Here is an 18,672-nt window from a genome sequence, read left to right on the forward strand (position 1 = left end):
AAAAAGTCAGAAGACATTCAACTGCCGTGATCAATCAAGGTCCTCATGGAGTAGACGCCGTCAGAGAACAGCAAACCTTCAAGGCAGGCTGGCATTCCTAGAGAAAAGAGAGCCCTGTGGTTTCCAGAGTAGAGAGATTATTATTATTATTATTCAGGATTTATATAGCGCCAACAGTTTACGCAGCACTTTACAATATAAAAGTGAGACAATACAGTTATAATACAATAAAATACAAGAGGATTCAAAGGGCCCTGCTCAGAAGAGCTTACAATCTAATAGGGTGGGGCATCTGACATGGAGCAGCACTTTCTCCCCTTCTTGAAGCGTAGAGAAGGCATAGGGCTTATTCTGATAGGAAAAATGTAGGTGTAATGAAAAAGTCCACCAGTATTTGACATCTTTGCGTGCAAGTGCTTGGAAGAGGGGGTTTTAAGGTCCATCCTTTCTGTATACTGTAGTCTAAGGGCGAAATGTCAGCAAAGATTTGAATCTTATGACCCCAAATGGACAGGGCCTCCGCAGATCTAGATGCTTTCATGATAATATCGCAGGGCAGGCCATCAGTGCGCGGGACCTTAAGTGCCCTGTGTGCTCTGTCCAATTCAAGCCGATGGTCCAGAAAGCCAGGTAGAATATCATGGAGAAAGGACTGGATGACATGTTCTGTATCTTTTTCTGACTCTGGTAGACCTCTTATTTAAAATTTTAAGGCTGGGAGCGATTCTCCAAATCATCAATTTTAGAAACTTAAAGTATCTAGCTGGTCTTGCAGATCCTGAATATGTTGCATATGTTGATTAGTGCACGCAATGGCAGATTGCAACTTTGTTTCCACAGCTTCAACCCTGGTGCCCAACCCCTGAATATCTGCCTTGATGCCGGCGGTTAATTTTGCCCGTTCTGCATTCCAAACCCTGCTCAAGCAATTCTGAAAATGTTGCTTGTTGCTCCGGATCTACCACATGGGAGAGATGGAGAGGCATGTCTGGGTTGGGTGGTTTCAGGCTGGACTGGGAGTCCAAAAGGTCCTCCAGGGTATGGGCAATCAGGGACTCTGTGGAAGCAGGGGGATCCCTGGGTGGCAGTGGATTACTGGCAGAAGGGGAGTGTGCAGCACAGCTTCCCAGCTTCACCCTCCCCTGTGACGGCTGCTGGCTGATCCCCTTGTGGCTGGCCCTGTGTTGTGGTGGCCATCTTGGAGTCTTGCTGTGCTGATCTGCTTGTTGGTAGCAGGGACCGAGTTTGGTGACCCGCACCGCCAGTCATATATGAAGCAGGGAGGTCGAGGAGGCAGTTAAACCCTGCGAGCGGCAAGGAGAGCCCGCTGGGACATCTAGAGCAGGTCGGATTTGGCAGTCGCGCCGCAGAGCTCTATGGCTAGGCGCTCTTTTTACTGGAGCCTGGGCATGCATCCCCCCTCAATCCAAATTTAATGTCAAAATTAACACTGATCAAAAAGCAATATTCTTATTTGTTTTACAAAACTTGGTTTTATTTATAAAGATGTTACTTGATATTTGTCATTAGTAACAGAGAACTGTTACTTGGTCGGTTCACACACAGGTGCATCTCAAAAAATTTGAATATCATCAAAAAGTTAATTTATTTCAGTAATTCAATTCATAAAGTGAAACTCATATATTATATATTTCAAGCATTTCTTTTTTTTATTTAGATGATTATGGCTTACAGCTAGTGACATCCTAAGATTCAGTATTTAAGAAAATGAGGAATGAGGAAATATTGGAGGAACTGAATCTATTCCCTCTTGAGGAGAGGAGATTAAGGGGGGATATGATCATCATGTACAAATACGTAAGTGGTCCATATAGTGAACTTGGTGTTGAGTTATTCACTTTAAGGTCATCACAGAGGGCAAGGGGGCACGCTTTATGTCTAGAGGGAAAGAGATTTCATCGCCAAATACGGAAAGGTTTCTTCCGACGGAAAATGTTTGATAGGAGCTTGTTGTCGGAAATTCTGACCGTGTGTAGGCTCCATCGGACATTTTCCATCGGAATTTCCGTCACACAAAATTTGAGATCTGGATCTCAAATTTTCCGATAACAAAATCCGTTTAGTAAATTCCGATCATGTGTACACAATTCCGACGCACAAAGTTCCACGGATGCTCGGAATGAAGCAGAAGAACTACACTGGCTATTGAACTTCATTTTTCTCGGCTCGTCGTACGTGTCGTACGTCATCACGTCCTTGACGTTCGGAATTTCCCACCAACTTTGTGTGGCCGTGTGTATGCAAGACAAGTTTTGAGCCAACATCCGTTGGAAAAAATCCATGAATTTTTTTGTCGGAATGTCCGATCGTGTGTACGGGGCATAAGAGTTGTGAAAATTTGGAATAGACTCCCTCCAGAGCTGGTTCTGGCCAAGGTCTGGATTCTTTCCTAAATGTACATAATATAACTAGGTACTAACATTTACAGGTAAAGTTGATCCAGGGAAAATCCGATTGCCTCTCGGAGGATCAGGAAGGAATTTTTTTCCCTACTGTAGCAAATTGGATCATGCTTTGCTGGGGTTTTTTGCCTTCCTCTGGATCAACTGTGGGTGAAGGATTGTGTATATGGGATTTTTTTATTATTATTATTTATTTTATTTGGTTGAACTAGGTTTTTTCAACCTGCCTGACTAACTATGTAAAATTAGAATATTACATACGACCAATAAAAAAAAAAAGGATTTTTAATACAGAAATGGCTTACTGAAATGTATGTCAATGTACAGTATAGTATGCATTATTCCAGGGGTCTCCAAACGACGGCCCTCCAGCTGTTGCGGAACTACACATCCCATGAGGCATTGTAAAACTCTGACATTCACAGACATGACTAGACATGATGGGAATTTTAGTTCCTGAACAACTGGAGGGCCATAATCTGGAGACACCCGCACTAATCCAGTACTTGGTTGGGGCTCCTTTTGCATGAATGACTGCATTGATGCAATGTGGCATGGAGCTGATCAGCCTGTGGCACTGCTGAGGTGTTATGGAAGCCCAGGTTGCTTTGATAGTGGTCTTCAGCTAGTCTGCATTATTGGGTCTGGTGTCTCATCTTCCTCTTGACAATACCCCACAGATTCTCTATGGGGTTTAGGTCAGGCCAGTTTGCTGGCCAAGCAAGCACAGTGATACCATGATCATTAACCGCTTACAGACCGGAAGATTTGGCTGCTTATTGGCCAGGCCATTTTTTGCAATACGGCACTGCTTCAGTTTAACTGACAATTGCGCTGTTGTGCGATGTTGTACCCAAACAAAGTTCACATTCTTTTTTTCCCACAAATAGAGCTTTCTTTTGGTGGTATTTGATCACCTTTGCGGTTTTTATTTTTTGCGCTATAAACAAAAAAAAGCGACAATTTTGAAAAAAAAAAAAACAATATTTTTTACTTTTTGCTATAGTAAATATCCCCAAAAAATGTTTTTAAAAAACAAATTTCTTCATCAGTTTAGGCCAACATATATATATATTCTTCTACATATTTTTGGAAAAAGAAAAATCACAATAAGCGTATATTGAATGGTTTGCGCAAAAGTTATAGCGTTTACAAACTATGGGAAAGATTTATGCCATTTTATGGCTTTTTTTTGTAATGCGATTTTTAGCGGTACTGCGGACAGATCGGACACTTTTGACACATTTTTGGGACCATTGACATTTATACAGTGATCAGAGCTATAAAAATGCACTGATTACTGTGTAAATGTCACTGGCAGGGAAGGGGTTAACACTAGGGGGCAATCAAGGGGTTAAATGTGTTCCCTAGTTAGTGTTTCTAACTGTATGGGGATAGGACTGACTGGAGGGGGAGGAGACATATCGTTGTTCCTACTTACTAGGAACAAACGATATGTCTCCTCTCCCCTGACAGAACAGGGATTTGTGTGTTTACACACACAAATCCCCGTTCTAGCTCTCGTTCGCGCCACGTGCATTGGGTTCCCAGTCATGCCGTGGGCATGTGTGCGCCTCCGATGGCTCTTAAAGGGGAAGATGTACCCGTAGGGCGATTTGCGGGAACGTGCCACTTTGCCAACGTATATCGGTGTGAGCTGGTTGACAAGTGGTTAGACCAGGTATTGGCACTTTTGGCAGTGTGGGCCGGTGCCAAGTCCTGCTGAAAAATGAAATCCGCATCTCCATAAAACTGGTCAGTAGAGTTGGGCGGCCGGTTTGGCCCGAACATGAGGTTGGGCCGAACATTGGCTGTTCAACCGTTCGACGAACGCCCAAATTATCGGGGTGTTCGACCATTTGTTCGGGCTCACGCAGTGCATTGAAAGCCCTGATTGGCTGAAGCAATGAATGCTTTGCCCAATCAGGGCACAGAGCACTGTCAGAGCCATGATTGGAGAAAGTAATCATGACTCTATCCAATCATGGCTCACTGCTTAGTCCCGCCCCACACTATAAGGCTTATCTCCCCATAGCAGCCATTTGCAGTGTGATATTGGCGTGGAGAGAAATACAGGGCTCTGTTCAGTGCTACTAGCGAGTTATGCCGCGTACACACGATCGGACATTCCGACAACAAAATCCCATGTTTTTTTTCCGACAGATGTTGGCTCAAACTTGTCCTGCATACACACGGTCGCACAAAGTTGGTTGGAAATTCCGAATGTCAAGAACGCGGTGACGTACAACACGTATGACGAGCCGAGAAAAAATTAAGTTCAATAGCCAGTGCTGCTCTTTTGCTTGATTCTGAGCATGCGTGGCACTTTGTGCGTCGGAATTGTGTACACAGGATCGGAATTTACGAGAACAGATTTTGTTGTCGGAAAATTTGAGAACCAGATCTCAAATTTTGTGTGACGGAAATTCCGATAGAAACTGTTCGATGGAGCCTACACATGGTCGGAATTTCCGACAACAAGCTCTGATCACACATTTGCCGTCGGAAAGTCAGACAGTGTGTACGCGGCATTAGTGTGCTATTGTGAATCTAGTGATAGTTCAGTGTGAGTGTAGTGTTACCATTCATTCTTACTTTTTTTTTTTTTAAAGATATTTTTATTGCAGTTTTACGACATACAGACATAAAACAAAAGGCACAAACAAAAACTACAACACTGATAACAGAATTCTCCTAATCCAGCATATCATGATAATCCGGGCAGTGTGCAATAATAAGCTAGATATTACATCTACCAGTGGATATAAACATCAACAGAGGAGTAAGCGATACGATTTTAAACATCCTGGACATAATAGAAGTTCCACGTTTAATACAAATTTTACAAGGTGAACCCCTGTCATGGTAGTACAGGGGAGAGGGTCAGTGGGCTAGCCAGCCATCTGCACCATATTTTGTGGAACGCTTTAGCCCTCTTACGGATGTCAAAGGTAAGTTTATATAGTGGCAGGGAATCATTGACAAGTTTCTTCATTTTGACTTTAATGACAGTTTAATCTGTCAGGGCAGGTTTCTTGCAGTATATATCAGTGCATTACTGCACATTTGCACGTACTGCATGCTGCTCCCATGGCACTGTGAGGGGGCCAGCAGCGTCAGTGTGCACAGACAAAAATGAATGTGGTCCGTCCTCAGGCAGGGAATCATTTCTTCTGTTTAGTGATGTGGTGCGGCCCATCCAGCCACAGCATGCAGAGGAAGTGGTGGACTGGCTTACTGTCATGACCTTGCAGTAATACATTCATGACCTGTCTGTCTCTTACCTGGTCTTTGTATCAGCCTTGAGGCTTGTACTCTCACACCTGCATGCTTAAGTAATCTTCCCTCTGTGTGGCTCCACCCTAGCCTCGACAGGAACCACTATTTAACACCGTATTCTCCAAGCCTCCCTTGCTGTGCAATATTGTGTGTTTGGCTTCCTGTTTGCCGTGTGCTCTAAGTTTGTCTCTGTCTCTGTTACCGATCTTGGCGTGTTCCTGACTATCCCTGTCTGCTTGTGACCCTGACCTTTGGCGCGTTCTCGACTATCCCTGTTTGCCTGTGACCCTGACTTTTAGCGTGTTCTCTTGTCTGCTAGTTGCCCTGACATTTGGCTACCTCCTTACTATCCCTTGCTGTCCTGGGCTGCTGTTTCCTCTCCATCCTCCTGTAGCCTACCGTGAGTATGAGCTGGGAGACCCTGGGGGCCGCGACCTGGAGCCAGTTGTAGCCCAGTCCATCCTCACCACTAGAGGCTCTGGTGAACACCTGCTGGCTCTTAGACTCCGCACCCTGGGGAATCTATGCTCTAACTCACTGTGGGATCCGTGTTGGTGCTCCAGGGGACCTGCCTTCCTGAACCACCCCGAGTTCCATCCGCAGCAGTCAGCCTTAGGGTCCACTATCATAGCGGTGCACTCCTGACACCAACGGGGTGCATCTGTCACCTTGATACAGGTGATCTGACACTTACTTAACCATCATCATCCTCCATTACTCAAATAGAGACTAGTGCACAGTCCACTGCAGCTGCCAGAGTGGTTTATTCTGCCTCCTTGTCCAGAGCTACTCCTGCCATAGCGCCAGCATCAGGCATGGAGGAGTCAGCTGAGTTATTTGAACACAGCGTTAACCACTTGCTCATTGACGATGCGCAGCCATTACTTGATTCAGATCTTGGTTCTGAGATTGAGGAAGGTAGGAAAATGAGCCTACAGAGAGAGGAGAACACTGGTAAACAACAAATTAGCAGTCATATTCCCCCAGCCGCAGTGTATTGCCAAGTTGTCTTCAGTGATAATGAGGATGGAGGGGATGATGATGATGATGAGGTCACTGATGTGACTTGGGAGCAGAGGAGGAAAGTGAGGGTGAAGCACAACCCCAAAAACGCAACCATCATAAAAGAGTAGAGTAGCCACCCTATTCCACCAAATTGTGGAGCTGTTATCTTCCAGCCCACTTCCCACAGCTCAGCTGTTTGGGTCTTTTTTAGCACATGTGCAGCCGATTGCACTGTGTTGCAATTTGCAAACTTTGCTCAAGCACATCAAACATGGCAAAAACACCAGTCATATGGGTACCACATGCTTGACAAGGTATTTAACCTGAATGGAGGAGGAGGATTCTGGCAGCTTTGGAGGCATTGAAGCAGAGCAAGACATACATTTTCCATCCCCAGAACCCTTGGGAGTAGTATGTGGCTGGGAGGAGGCAGTTCCAGATACTATAATCCTTAGTGACCACGAGGAGTCTTCTTCTCATGCTCCCCAAACTTGTGGTGCATGGGCTCCCTCATTCTTCAAAGTCTGCGAAAGGACTCAAGAATACGTGGCATCAAGGAGAAGGATCACTATTGGTTGGCAACCCTCCTTTACTACTGTTACAAGGGGAAAGTCTTAGAACTCATCCCGTCCCCACAGAGGGAGCAGAAGATGAACACCTTAAAGAGGAGTTTGTTATGCCTTTCCTGATTCTGGTAGGTTACAGTCTGGTGGAAAACATAGTTTTGAGGTTTCTGTTGGTCAAGAGAGGAGCGGTGGAGAAGGGGGGCCCCAGGGCTGCCCAGGGCTGGCAGCTTCCACATCACATCAACAGCATCTTCATCATATGGTGGGAGATTAACTAGGGGCAGAAACAGATATGGAGAGCTTTCCAGTTGACAATCCACTGGGTTACTGGGTCATGAGAATAGACCACTGGCCAGAACATGCCTAGTGTGCAATAGAGCTGCTGGGCTGCATTCAGTGTGTTTTCCGAACGGGCATTCAGTACTGCCGAAGGCTGTGTGACAGATAAGACCTCTTGTCTGTCCACAGATTTTGTGGACCGGCTGACATTTATCAAAATTAATCAGTTCTGGATTAGCAGCAGCAACCCCCTGATGCCGATGTCGCTGATTAAGTGCTTTCTGCATCTCGAATCTCTGAAAAACTGTCTAGGCTGCCTAAGCTTTGTGGGTGTTGCTTTCATCTTTGGACTTGATAAAACATAGTGGACCAATACCAGCAGATAACATGGCTACCCAAATCATTACTGACTGTGGAAACCTCACACTGGACCTCATCCAACTTGGATTCTGTGCCTCTTCACTCTTCCGCCAAACACTTTGACCTTGATTTTCCAATGAAATGCAAAATTGTCCACAATCAGTGATGATTTGGGAAACCATGTCCTCTACTGGTGTTGATACACTGTATTTTATCAAGTCCAAAGTCAGCGCAGCCCTCTAGCAGGAAATTCTAGAACACTTCATGTTTCCCTCTGCTGGCGGGCTTTATAGAGATGCTGATTTAATTTTCCAGCAGGACTTGGCATCTGCCCACACTGCCAAAATTACCATACCTAGTTTAATGATAATGGTATCACTGTGCTTGATTGGCCAGCAAACTAGCCTGACCTAAACCCCATAGAGAATCTGTGGGGTATTGTCAAGAGGAAGATGAGAGACAACAGACCCAACAATGCGGACGAGCTGAAGGCCGCTATCAAAGCAACCTGGGCTTCCATAACACCTCAGCAGTGCCACAGGCTGATTCCCTCCATGCCACGCCACATTGATGCAGTAATTCATGGTCTTATGTAATATTCTAATTTTTTGAGATGCTGAATTGTGGGTTTTCACTAGCTGTAAGCCCTAATCATCCAAATTAAAAGAAAAATGTTTGAAATACAGTATCTTACAAAAGTGAGTACACCCTCACATTTTTGTAAATATTTTATTATATCTTTTCATGTGACATCACTGAAGAAATGACACTTTGCTACAATGTAAAGTAGTGAGTGTACAGCTTGTACAACAGTGTAAATTTGCTGTCTCCTCAATATAACTCACCACACAGCCATTAATGTCTAAACCGCTGGCAACAAAAGTGAGTACACCCCTAGGTGAAAATGTCCAAATTGGGCCCAAAGTGTCAATATTTTGTGTGGCCACCATTATTTTCCAGCACTGCCTTAACCCTCTTGGGCATGGAGTTCACCAGAGCTTCACAGGTTGACACTGGTATCCTCTTCCACTCCTCCATCACGGCATCATGGAGCTGGTGGATGTTGGAGACCTTGCACTCCTCCACCTTCCATTTGAGGATGTCCCACAAATGCTCAATAGGTTTTAGGTCTGAAAACCTGCTTGGCCAGTCCATCACCTTTACCCTCAGCTTCTTTAGCAAGGTAGTGGTCTTCTTGGAGGTGTCTTTGCGGTCGTTATGTTGGAATACTGCCCTGCGGGCCAGTCTCCGAAGGGAGGGAATCATGCTCTGCTTCAGTATGTCACAGTACATGTTGGCATTCATGGTTCGCTCAATGAACTGTAGCTCCCCAGTGCCGGCAGCACTCATGCAGCCCCAGACCATGACACTTCCACCACCATGCTTGACTGTAAGCAAGACACACTTGTCTTTGTACTCCTCACCTGGTTGCTGCCACACACTTGACATCATCTGAACCAAATAAGTTTACCTTGGGCTCATCAGACCACAGGACATGGTTCCAGTAATCCATGTCCTTAGTCCTTAGTCTGCTTGTCTTCAGCAAACTGTTTGCGGGCTTTCTTGTGAAGAGGATTCTTTCTGGGATGACAGCCATGCAGACCAATTTGATGCAGTGTGCGGCATATGGTCTGAGCACTGTTGGGCTGACCCCCCCACTCCTTCAACTTCTGCATCAATGCTGGCAGCTCTCATACGTCTATTTCCCAAAGACAACCTCTGAATATGACGCTGAGCACGTGCACTCAACTCCTTTGGTCGACCATGGCAAGGCCTGTTCTGAGTGGAACCTGTCTTGTTAAACCACTGTATGGTCTTGTGCACTGTGCTGCAGCTCAGTTTCAGGGTCTTGGCAATCTTCCTATAGCCTAGGCCATCTTTATGTAGAGCAACAACTCTTTTCAGATCCTCAGAGGGTTCTTTGCCATGAGGTGTCATGTTGAACTTCCAGTGACCAGTATGAGAGAGTGAGAGCGATAACACCAAATTTAACACACTGGCTCCCCATTCACACCTGAGACCTTGTAACACTAACGAGTCACATGACACCGGGGAGGGAAAATGGCTAATTGGGCCCAATTTGGACATTTTCACTTTTGTTGCCAGCGGTTTAGACATTAATGGCTGTGTGTTGAGTTATTTTGAGGAGACAGCAAATTAACACTGTTATACAAGCTGTACACTTACTACTTTACATTGTAGCAAAGTGTCATTTCTTTAGTGTTGTCACATGAAAGATAGAATAAAATATTTACAAAAATGTGAGGGGTGTACGCACTTCTATGAGATACTGTATATCACTCTGTAATTGAATTACTGAATTAAATTGACTTTTTGATTATATTCAAATATTTTGAGATGCACCTGTATATGCAAATTGGATACGTTTTGAACCGTATCCGATTCACGTGACATGTGAAATAACATGGATTTTCAGTAAAAGTGTTCACATACAGTATATGCGGTGCATCCACAGTGAGAATTTAAAAAGAGTCCTGTGAGTTTTCTGAGCACTGTGGTGCAGTTCAGGTTCGAATTCCAGGCTTATTGAGTTCTATGGGAATGCTTCTGAATCGCACAAGTGTTCAGGATTTAGTTCAGCACAGATTGCTCTCCTACTACAATAGTTGACACCCTTTATTTACTATGTACTGGCCAGCACTGAAATCGCAGCTGCAATAAAAATCCGGTCCTGAGCCTTGCAATTTTGCATTAGAACTGCATCAAAAATGCACCTGAACCGCTAAACAAATGCTTATTTTATTTGCAGTGAAAAAGGATATACAATTCGCACCGGACATGTGTGAACCCAGCCTTAAAGTTTTTATATTCAGGCAATATGTGCGATGGCATTACAGCCATTAGTTTTACAGCTTTTCATTTTTTCGACTAAAACAATTCAGCAGACTAACATACAAGACTTGTAAAAAAAAGCAGTATATATAAAACAATAAAATTGTGATAATACACTACAAACAGTGCTATTGTTGAGCAAGAAGCATTTAATCATGTGGCCAACTTCACACTAAAGTCCTTTAAGAGTAGTGAGTAGTTTGGAAAGTGGTTCAGAAAGTGTTCATAGGTGATCATAAAGCAGAGTCTCAGTGTGCACTTTCCACCGATCAGTTCAATTCCACCATGTGAGAACACACTCCCCCCAAGGGGTTAAACTCACCAGATCTGAAAGATAAGTAAGCCTCCAAGGGAAGAAACCTCTTAACCAAAACCTCTACCAACACCACTCTGGGAGATTCACAGGGGATCAGGGCTCCAAATAAATCAATGACAAGAAGAAAAGCGCACATAGCGTAATTCCATTTATTAAAAGAAACCCATCACAACTCACAAAACCCCCCTCAATAAATATACATACAAAACACTGCAATCAATCAAGCAATGGAAGCGTGTAAACTGTGCACTTCACCGTTCCGGAGAACAGCCGGTTCAAAGCCCCAAGGAGCGAGAGAGCACTTCCTGGTTGTAGATCCAGCTGTGGTGGAGCGCATACGTCACTTCCGGCGTTGTGTAGGCCACGCCATGACGCGTTTCGTCATATCCTGACTTCAACAGAGGGCGTGCCTACACGACAAGGAGACTGGCTTAAATTGTCCCACCCCAATCCCCCATAGCCAATCACAGCACGTTCGGTATGACGACAGGCGCACGTCATCAGCCGAAGTAAACAGTGACGGCTTCCTACAGGAGGGGGAGAGGAACAAAATAGCCACACTGCACTTAATTCATAGGAGCAACGAGATGTGCGAAACCGTAACAAACCACATACTGCATGGACCAATATATTTAAATCATGCTGCACGGACTAATACATTTAAAAAAGCCCACACATTAATTATAATGTAGCTATACACTGCATCAGCCAATCCTAGTCATACTGTTTTTAGCAAGCAAATCAATCCTCATAAAGAATAACATAAATATAGAAACCTGAATAGATACATATAGAAATACACTGTCATAATAAAACTTGTAGCATAAGTAGGCACCAATATATTACAGGTACATAATATCTAGAGAGCTAAGCAGCAAGTATAAATAAATATACATTTAAAGTAGACATATACGCAAATTACCAAGATAAAATGTAAATATATACTCAGTGCAATATTACAAAGGATTAAATAATAAAAAGCTGATCAATAAAAACTGATTAAAAAAAATAATAATCACTTATGAAACAATTAATATCTAAATCAACGTTCAACCCTTTTGGCGATAAAGTATCCACCAAAAAAATCCATTGGGTCTCTCTCCTAGAAAGGTTACGGACAAGATTTAAACCCCTCCATTTTGGCTTTAGATGATCAATGCCCCAAAATTTAAAGCCCGATGGGTCCTGATTATGCATGAGCGATACGTTGTGATCTTTAAAGCCTATTTTTATATTGGCTATATGCTCTGCAATTCTGACTCTCAAAAGCCTCTTAGTGCGCCCTATTTAAATAAGGCCGCACGGACATTGCAGAGCATAGACCACATAGGAGGTGTTGCATGTGATAAAACCTTTGATGGTAAATTCTTTATTATTAGAGGTTGAAGTAAAGCTTTCCAAGGCCCTCAGTGGCCTATTCACTTCCCTACAAGCACAACACCTCCTACAGCTAAAAAAAACATTTTTTTCTGTCCTAGAAAGTAGAAGGCCTAGACGGGGGATCCAACACTTTCTGCACTATCTTGTCCGCAAAACTAAGCGACCTTCTATAGATAAACTTAGATCTACAGGGTAAAACTGAATGTAGCACTTTATCCATAAGTAGGACATGCCAATGGGCAGAAAAAATGTTTTCCACCTCCCTGTATTGGGAGTGAAATCCCGAGATGAAGCTCCATTCATGACTATCCCTAACCGGGACAAGTGGAACTTCTTCTAACAAGGCACATCTAGGCTGCACAGCCAATTCCTGGATGATGGAGTCCAACACTTCTTCGTGGTACCCCTTCTCCATGAATTTTTTCTTTATGATTTGAGCTTGCAACATAAAGTCCACTTCTTCAGAGCAATTCCTTTTCACCCTAGTGAGTTGCCCCTTAGGGATGTTCTTTAACCACATAGGGTGATGCCCGCTATCGACGGGTAGGTAGCTGTTAGAATCCGTGGGCTTGAAGTAAACTTTGGTTCCCAAACTATTTCCTTGTCTAAAAATAGTAACGTCCAAAAAATGTATGTCATTCTGACTTGTCAGGGTTCTTACCTTGGCAGGCGGGGCGCCCGCGGTGGTGTGCGTCAGGGTGCGTCGGCGCGCGTTGGCGCGCGCGTTTCTGCGGACCTCGCTGTGCGGGCCCCTCGCGGCGCCGGTGTGTTTGTCCAGGATCGTTCCACTGTGCACGCCGGTGTGCGGGGGCGCGCGCGCGGGCGTTGGCGGGCGCGCGTGCCTGTGTGTGCCGGGGCACGCGCGTGCACGTCGTTTGGCGCCAAAAGCCCTATTTAAGCCAGTGAGTTCTGGTGATCAGTGCTGCCTAATCAACAGCTAGTCGTTCCTGAGCCTGACCGTGTACCTTGTTTGTTCCTGCTATACCTGTTGACCCGGCCTTGTCCCCTGACCTCTCTCTGAACTCTGCCTGCACCGACCTTTGCTTGTCTGACCATCCGCTTGCCTGTTCCACTGTACCTCTGCCGTCCGCCTGTTGCCAAACCCGGCCAGCCTCCTGACCATCCATCTGCCTGCTCCCTGGGATCCTGTCTGCCTGTCTGCAGTCTTCCTGTCTGTTGTCCACAACCAGCCTGCTCTGCTCAGTAAAGGTGCTCCAGCTTACTCAGTCTTTGCTGCAGTTAACCCCGTGACACCCGGACTGCAATACCTGAACAGCCACACAGGCCTTCATACCACTCCGTACTGTCGTACCCCCTGTTTACTCTACCAGGGGGCCGATAGTCGGAGGGTAAGGGAGCCTACCCTCTGCCCGACAGGACTCGCCGGTCTGGTAAGTAGGAGCCTGATAGTATTAGGCAGCCATGACCGAGTCCGGGCAGGGGGCCTCCCCCATGGATGAACTTTGTCGACATTTGGCGGGTCTAACCCAGGCTGTGAAAAGCCTTCAAGAGGGATATTCCAGCTTGGAAGAACGTGTACAGGCTTTGTCCGCACCTTCCGGTCCACCAGGGTCCGCAGCAGCCACCTCAACACCTTCTGTGGTCATGTTACCTCCTGAGCCCAAAGTACCAGTACCCGAAAGATTTCTCGGAGACCGAAGTAGGTATCGTGCCTTCCGAAATGCTTGCAACCTGTACTTCGCCCTACAGCCACGCACGTTCTCCCTGGAAGCCACTAAGGTGGGCTTTGTTATTTCCTTACTGTCTGGTGAACCACAAACATGGGCCCACCGACTCTTGGAGCAAAAATCTGTTGTCTTGGATAGTCTGGAGGCCTTCTTCGGAGCCATGTCCCAACTATACGAAGACCCCCAGCTCACTGCCACCGCAGAAGCTTCCTTACAGGCCCTTCGTCAAGGCCCTCGAGCAGCGGAAGACTATGCCGTCGAGTTCAGACGCTGGAGTTCTGACACGGCATGGAATGACGCTGCATTGCGCCATCAGTTCAGGATGGGGTTGTCAGAACCCCTCAAAGATGAGTTGGCACGAGTAGGGGTACCACAGACCCTGGAAGAGCTTATCAATCTGTCTATCCAAATAGACCGTAGACTGCGAGAACGACGTACTGAAAGAACCACCAGTACCTTTCGTCCCACCTGGATGATTCCACAAGTACCCTGTCCTCCCAGTAGATCTCCTGCTCCTCCACCTGCCTCGACCTATGATGCACCTGAACCAATGCAGCTTGGTCTATTCCGTCCTTCTTTGACCCCAGAGGAGAAGACACGTAGGCGGGCACACAACCTCTGCCTCTACTGCGGGGAATCGGGGCACTACGCCAGCGGTTGCCCCAACAAGATGCGTAAGTGTCGTTCTGATGTTCGTACTTGTGCTACTATTGTACCCTCTTTGGGCACGCACCTAACCATTTCTGTCACTTTACAGCTTCCAGGAAAGGCCATCCAAGTCCCAGCTATCATTGATTCTGGAGCCTGCAGCTGTTTTATTGACCGGACCTTTGCCTCTCAACATGCCATTCCTCTCCAAAACAAAACTCAAAGCCTTGCTGTTCATCTCGCTGACGGTTCTGCTCTCCGCTCTGGCCCAGTCACTCAGGAGACTGTTCCCTTAGAAGCCATCATGGGCCAACAACACCATGAATATCTCTGTCTGGACGCCATCTCGTCCCCCCTCTTTCCAGTTATTCTTGGAATACCTTGGCTACAGGCGCACAACCCCCAAATCAACTGGGCTTCAGGTAATGTCGAGTTCCTCTCTGGATATTGCCTTCAACATTGCTTGCAAGGGACAGGCCGTGAGGTTACCCAACTCCTCTGTCTACATCCAGATGTTGATCAGCTTCAAGCTATTCCTGAGCCTTACCAAGACTTTGCGGATGTGTTTAGCAAAAAGGGGGCAGAATTACTACCGCCACACAGGCCCTACGACTGCCCAATTGAATTGCTTCCTGGAACCGAGGTACCTTTTGGTCGGATCTTCCCCCTGACTGAGCAGGAGCTGGGCACCCTGAAGCAGTACTTGGATGAAAATCTGAAAAAGAAATTTATCCGCCCGTCCACCTCCCCGGCCGGTGCGGGCTTATTTTTTGTGGAGAAGAAGGATCATTCCCTGCGGCCATGTATTGATTACCGCGAACTGAACAAGATCACGATTAAAAATCGCTACCCGCTCCCTCTGGTACCTGAGTTATTCCAAAGGCTGGGCACTGCCAGAATCTTTACTAAATTGGATCTCCGGGGTGCTTATAACTTAATCCGCATCCGAGAGGGTGACGAGTGGAAGACTGCGTTTCGCACTCGTTTCGGGCATTTCGAGTACCAGGTCATGCCCTTCGGTCTTTGTAACGCCCCAGCTACGTTCCAGCACTTTGTGAACGACATCTTTAGAGATATCCTGGACCTTTACGTCATCGTTTATCTGGACGATATACTCATCTTCTCCTCTTCTTTGGCGGATCATCGCAGGCACCTCAGGAATGTTCTCGTCCGGCTCAGGCAACATGGTTTATACGCTAAACTGGATAAATGTGAGTTCGAACGCCAGAGTATTCAGTTCTTGGGACTCATTATTTCTGTTGAAGGAATCAAGATGGACCCACAAAAAGTATCGGCCATCCTGGACTGGCTGGCTCCTACAAACAAGAAAGGAGTCCAACGTTTCGTAGGATTTTCCAACTTCTACAGGAAATTTATTAAAGACTTCTCTAAGATCATTGCACCAATAACGGAACTTACTAAACAGGGGGCACGATTCTGTTGGTCATCCCGAGCACAGGCAGCGTTCGAGAAATTAAAGGGACTGTTTACTTCTGCCTCTATTCTCAAGCACCCGGACCCTGCGTTACCGTTTGTACTGGAAGTGGATGCTTCGGAGATCGCAGTGGGGGCAGTACTTTCTCAACGTCAGGGCCCCAAGGCCCTCTTGTTTCCTGTAGCATTCTTTTCCCGTAAACTCTCGTCATCTGAGAAAAATTATGATGTCGGAGACCGGGAACTGTTGGCCATCAAAGCGGCTTTGGAAGAATGGCGCTATCTACTAGAGGGTGCGGTACATCCGGTCCTCATCTTTACCGACCACAAGAACTTGGAATACTTAAGAGCAGCCAAGCGACTCAGACCACGACAGGCTAGATGGGCACTTTTTTTTTTCCCGCTTCTCCTTTCATATCACGTACAGGCCCGGATCCAAGAATGGAAAACCTGATGCTCTATCACGGATGTTTCACGACTCCAAGGAAAATACTCCCCCTGATACTATTTTGCCTGCAGGTAGTTTCTTACTTCTCCAGGGAGATTTAATTTCCAGGATTAAACAGGCCTCCTCTGAAATTTCTCTACCTACTGGAACCAGTTTAAATGATGGATTGCTCTGGCATGAAGGCAAGATTTTTGTACCTGAAAGATGTAGGGTACTGGTACTGGAACTATGTCATGACCACAAGCTGGCGGGTCACTTCGGAGCCCGGAAAACCTCAGAATTGGTGCTACGCACCTTTTGGTGGCCATGTCTCCTGGAGGACTGTAAGAAGTATGTGGGTTCTTGCCGCACTTGTGCCCGGAACAAATGCAACCGCTCAAAGGCCTGGGGTTTATTGAGACCCTTACCGATTCCTGACAGGCCTTGGAGAATGCTATCAATGGATTTCATTGTGGAGTTACCCCCCTCGGAAGGTTTCTCAACCATCTTTGTGGTGATCGACAGGCTATCCAAGATGGCACACTTCATCCCTATGAAGGGCACTCCCACAGCCGTAGAAACGGCGAAGATATTCGTCAAGGAAGTAGTAAGGTTACATGGGGTGCCCGCGAACATTGTATCCGACCGAGGTGTTCAATTCACCTCCCGGTTTTGGAGAGCACTGTGTGCCGCTTTGGAAATTGAATTGGCGTTCTCTTCGGCCTACCACCCTCAGACGAACGGCCAGACAGAAAGAACTAACCAGACGCTGGAGCAATACCTCCGTTGTTTTTCTGTATTTACACAAGACGACTGGGTGTCCTTGTTTCCAGTCGCCGAATTCTCATATAACAACTCCCTACACTCTGCCATCAACCAGGCTCCTTTCTTTGCGAATTATGGATTCAATCCTTCTTTCCTTCCCAGTTCTATCCCGGAATGTTCTCTACCTGCAGTAACGGAAACAATGGAGTTCTTTTCTAGCAACTGTAAGATCTTGCAGGAAACCATGGCCCAATCCCAGGCTTCCTTCAAGAGGATGTTCGATAAGAAAAGGCGAGGAGAACTCGTCCTTGAACCTGGCAATCAAGTATGGCTCTCTACAACGAACCTAAAGTTGGCTTGTCCCTCCAAGAAGTTGGGACCTAAGTTCCTGGGCCCGTTTCGGGTGAAGAGAAAGGTGAATGATGTTGCCTTTGAACTTAGTCTGCCAGAGTCCCTTAGAATCCACCCGGTCTTCCACGTTTCATTACTGAAACCAGTTATCCACGATCCTTTTCCTGACCGTAGGGCCAAGCCACCGGAGGCTGTCTTGGTCAACAATGAGGAGGAGTTCGAAGTCGAGGCAATCTTGGATTGTAGGAAGAGGCAGAATCAGCTCCAGTACCTCATTAAGTGGAAGGGGTATGGACCCGAGGATAATTCTTGGGAACCCGAAGGTAACCTGCATGCCAACGAATTGCTACGAACCTTCAAGAACTCCCATGCTCCCAGGCTGGCCCAGCTGGGCATCCGGAGGCTGCCCTTGAGGAGGGGGCACTGTCAGGGTTCTTACCTTGGCAGGCGGGGCGCCCGCGGTGGTGTGCGTCAGGGTGCGTCGGCGCGCGTTGGCGCGCGCGTTTCTGCGGACCTCGCTGTGCGGGCCCCTCGCGGCGCCGGTGTGTGTGTCCAGGATCGTTCCACTGTGCACGCCGCGTGCACGTCGTTTGGCGCCAAAAGCCCTATTTAAGCCAGTGAGTTCTGGTGATCAGTGCTGCCTAATCAACAGCTAGTCGTTCCTGAGCCTGACCGTGTACCTTGTTTGTTCCTGCTATACCTGTTGACCCGGCCTTGTCCCCTGACCTCTCTCTGAACTCTGCCTGCACCGACCTTTGCTTGTCTGACCATCCGCTTGCCTGTTCCACTGTACCTCTGCCGTCTGCCTGTTGCCAAACCCGGCCAGCCTCCTGACCATCCATCTGCCTGCTCCCTGGGATCCTGTCTGCCTGTCTGCAGTCTTCCTGTCTGTTGTCCA

At 46.6% G+C, this 18,672-nt stretch overlaps 1 protein-coding gene across 3 annotated transcripts in view; it reads left to right on the forward strand.

Moving 5' to 3' along the window:
• LOC141116964 (NACHT, LRR and PYD domains-containing protein 12-like) overlaps window positions 1-18,672 on the forward strand; it is a 264,975-nt gene that overhangs the window by 13,318 nt on the left and 232,985 nt on the right. Inside the window, exon 2 of one of the 3 annotated variants that reach the window (XM_073609493.1) lies at window positions 1,679-1,818. The exons of the other annotated variants lie outside the window; for them this stretch is intronic. The gene's annotated coding sequence lies outside the window, so the exon portion shown is untranslated. The remainder of the gene's footprint in view (window positions 1-1,678; window positions 1,819-18,672) is intronic. 3 annotated transcript variants of the gene reach the window in all.

Source organism: Aquarana catesbeiana, linkage group LG13 (assembly GCF_042186555.1).
Source record: "Aquarana catesbeiana isolate 2022-GZ linkage group LG13, ASM4218655v1, whole genome shotgun sequence".
Lineage (NCBI taxonomy): Eukaryota > Metazoa > Chordata > Amphibia > Anura > Ranidae > Aquarana > Aquarana catesbeiana.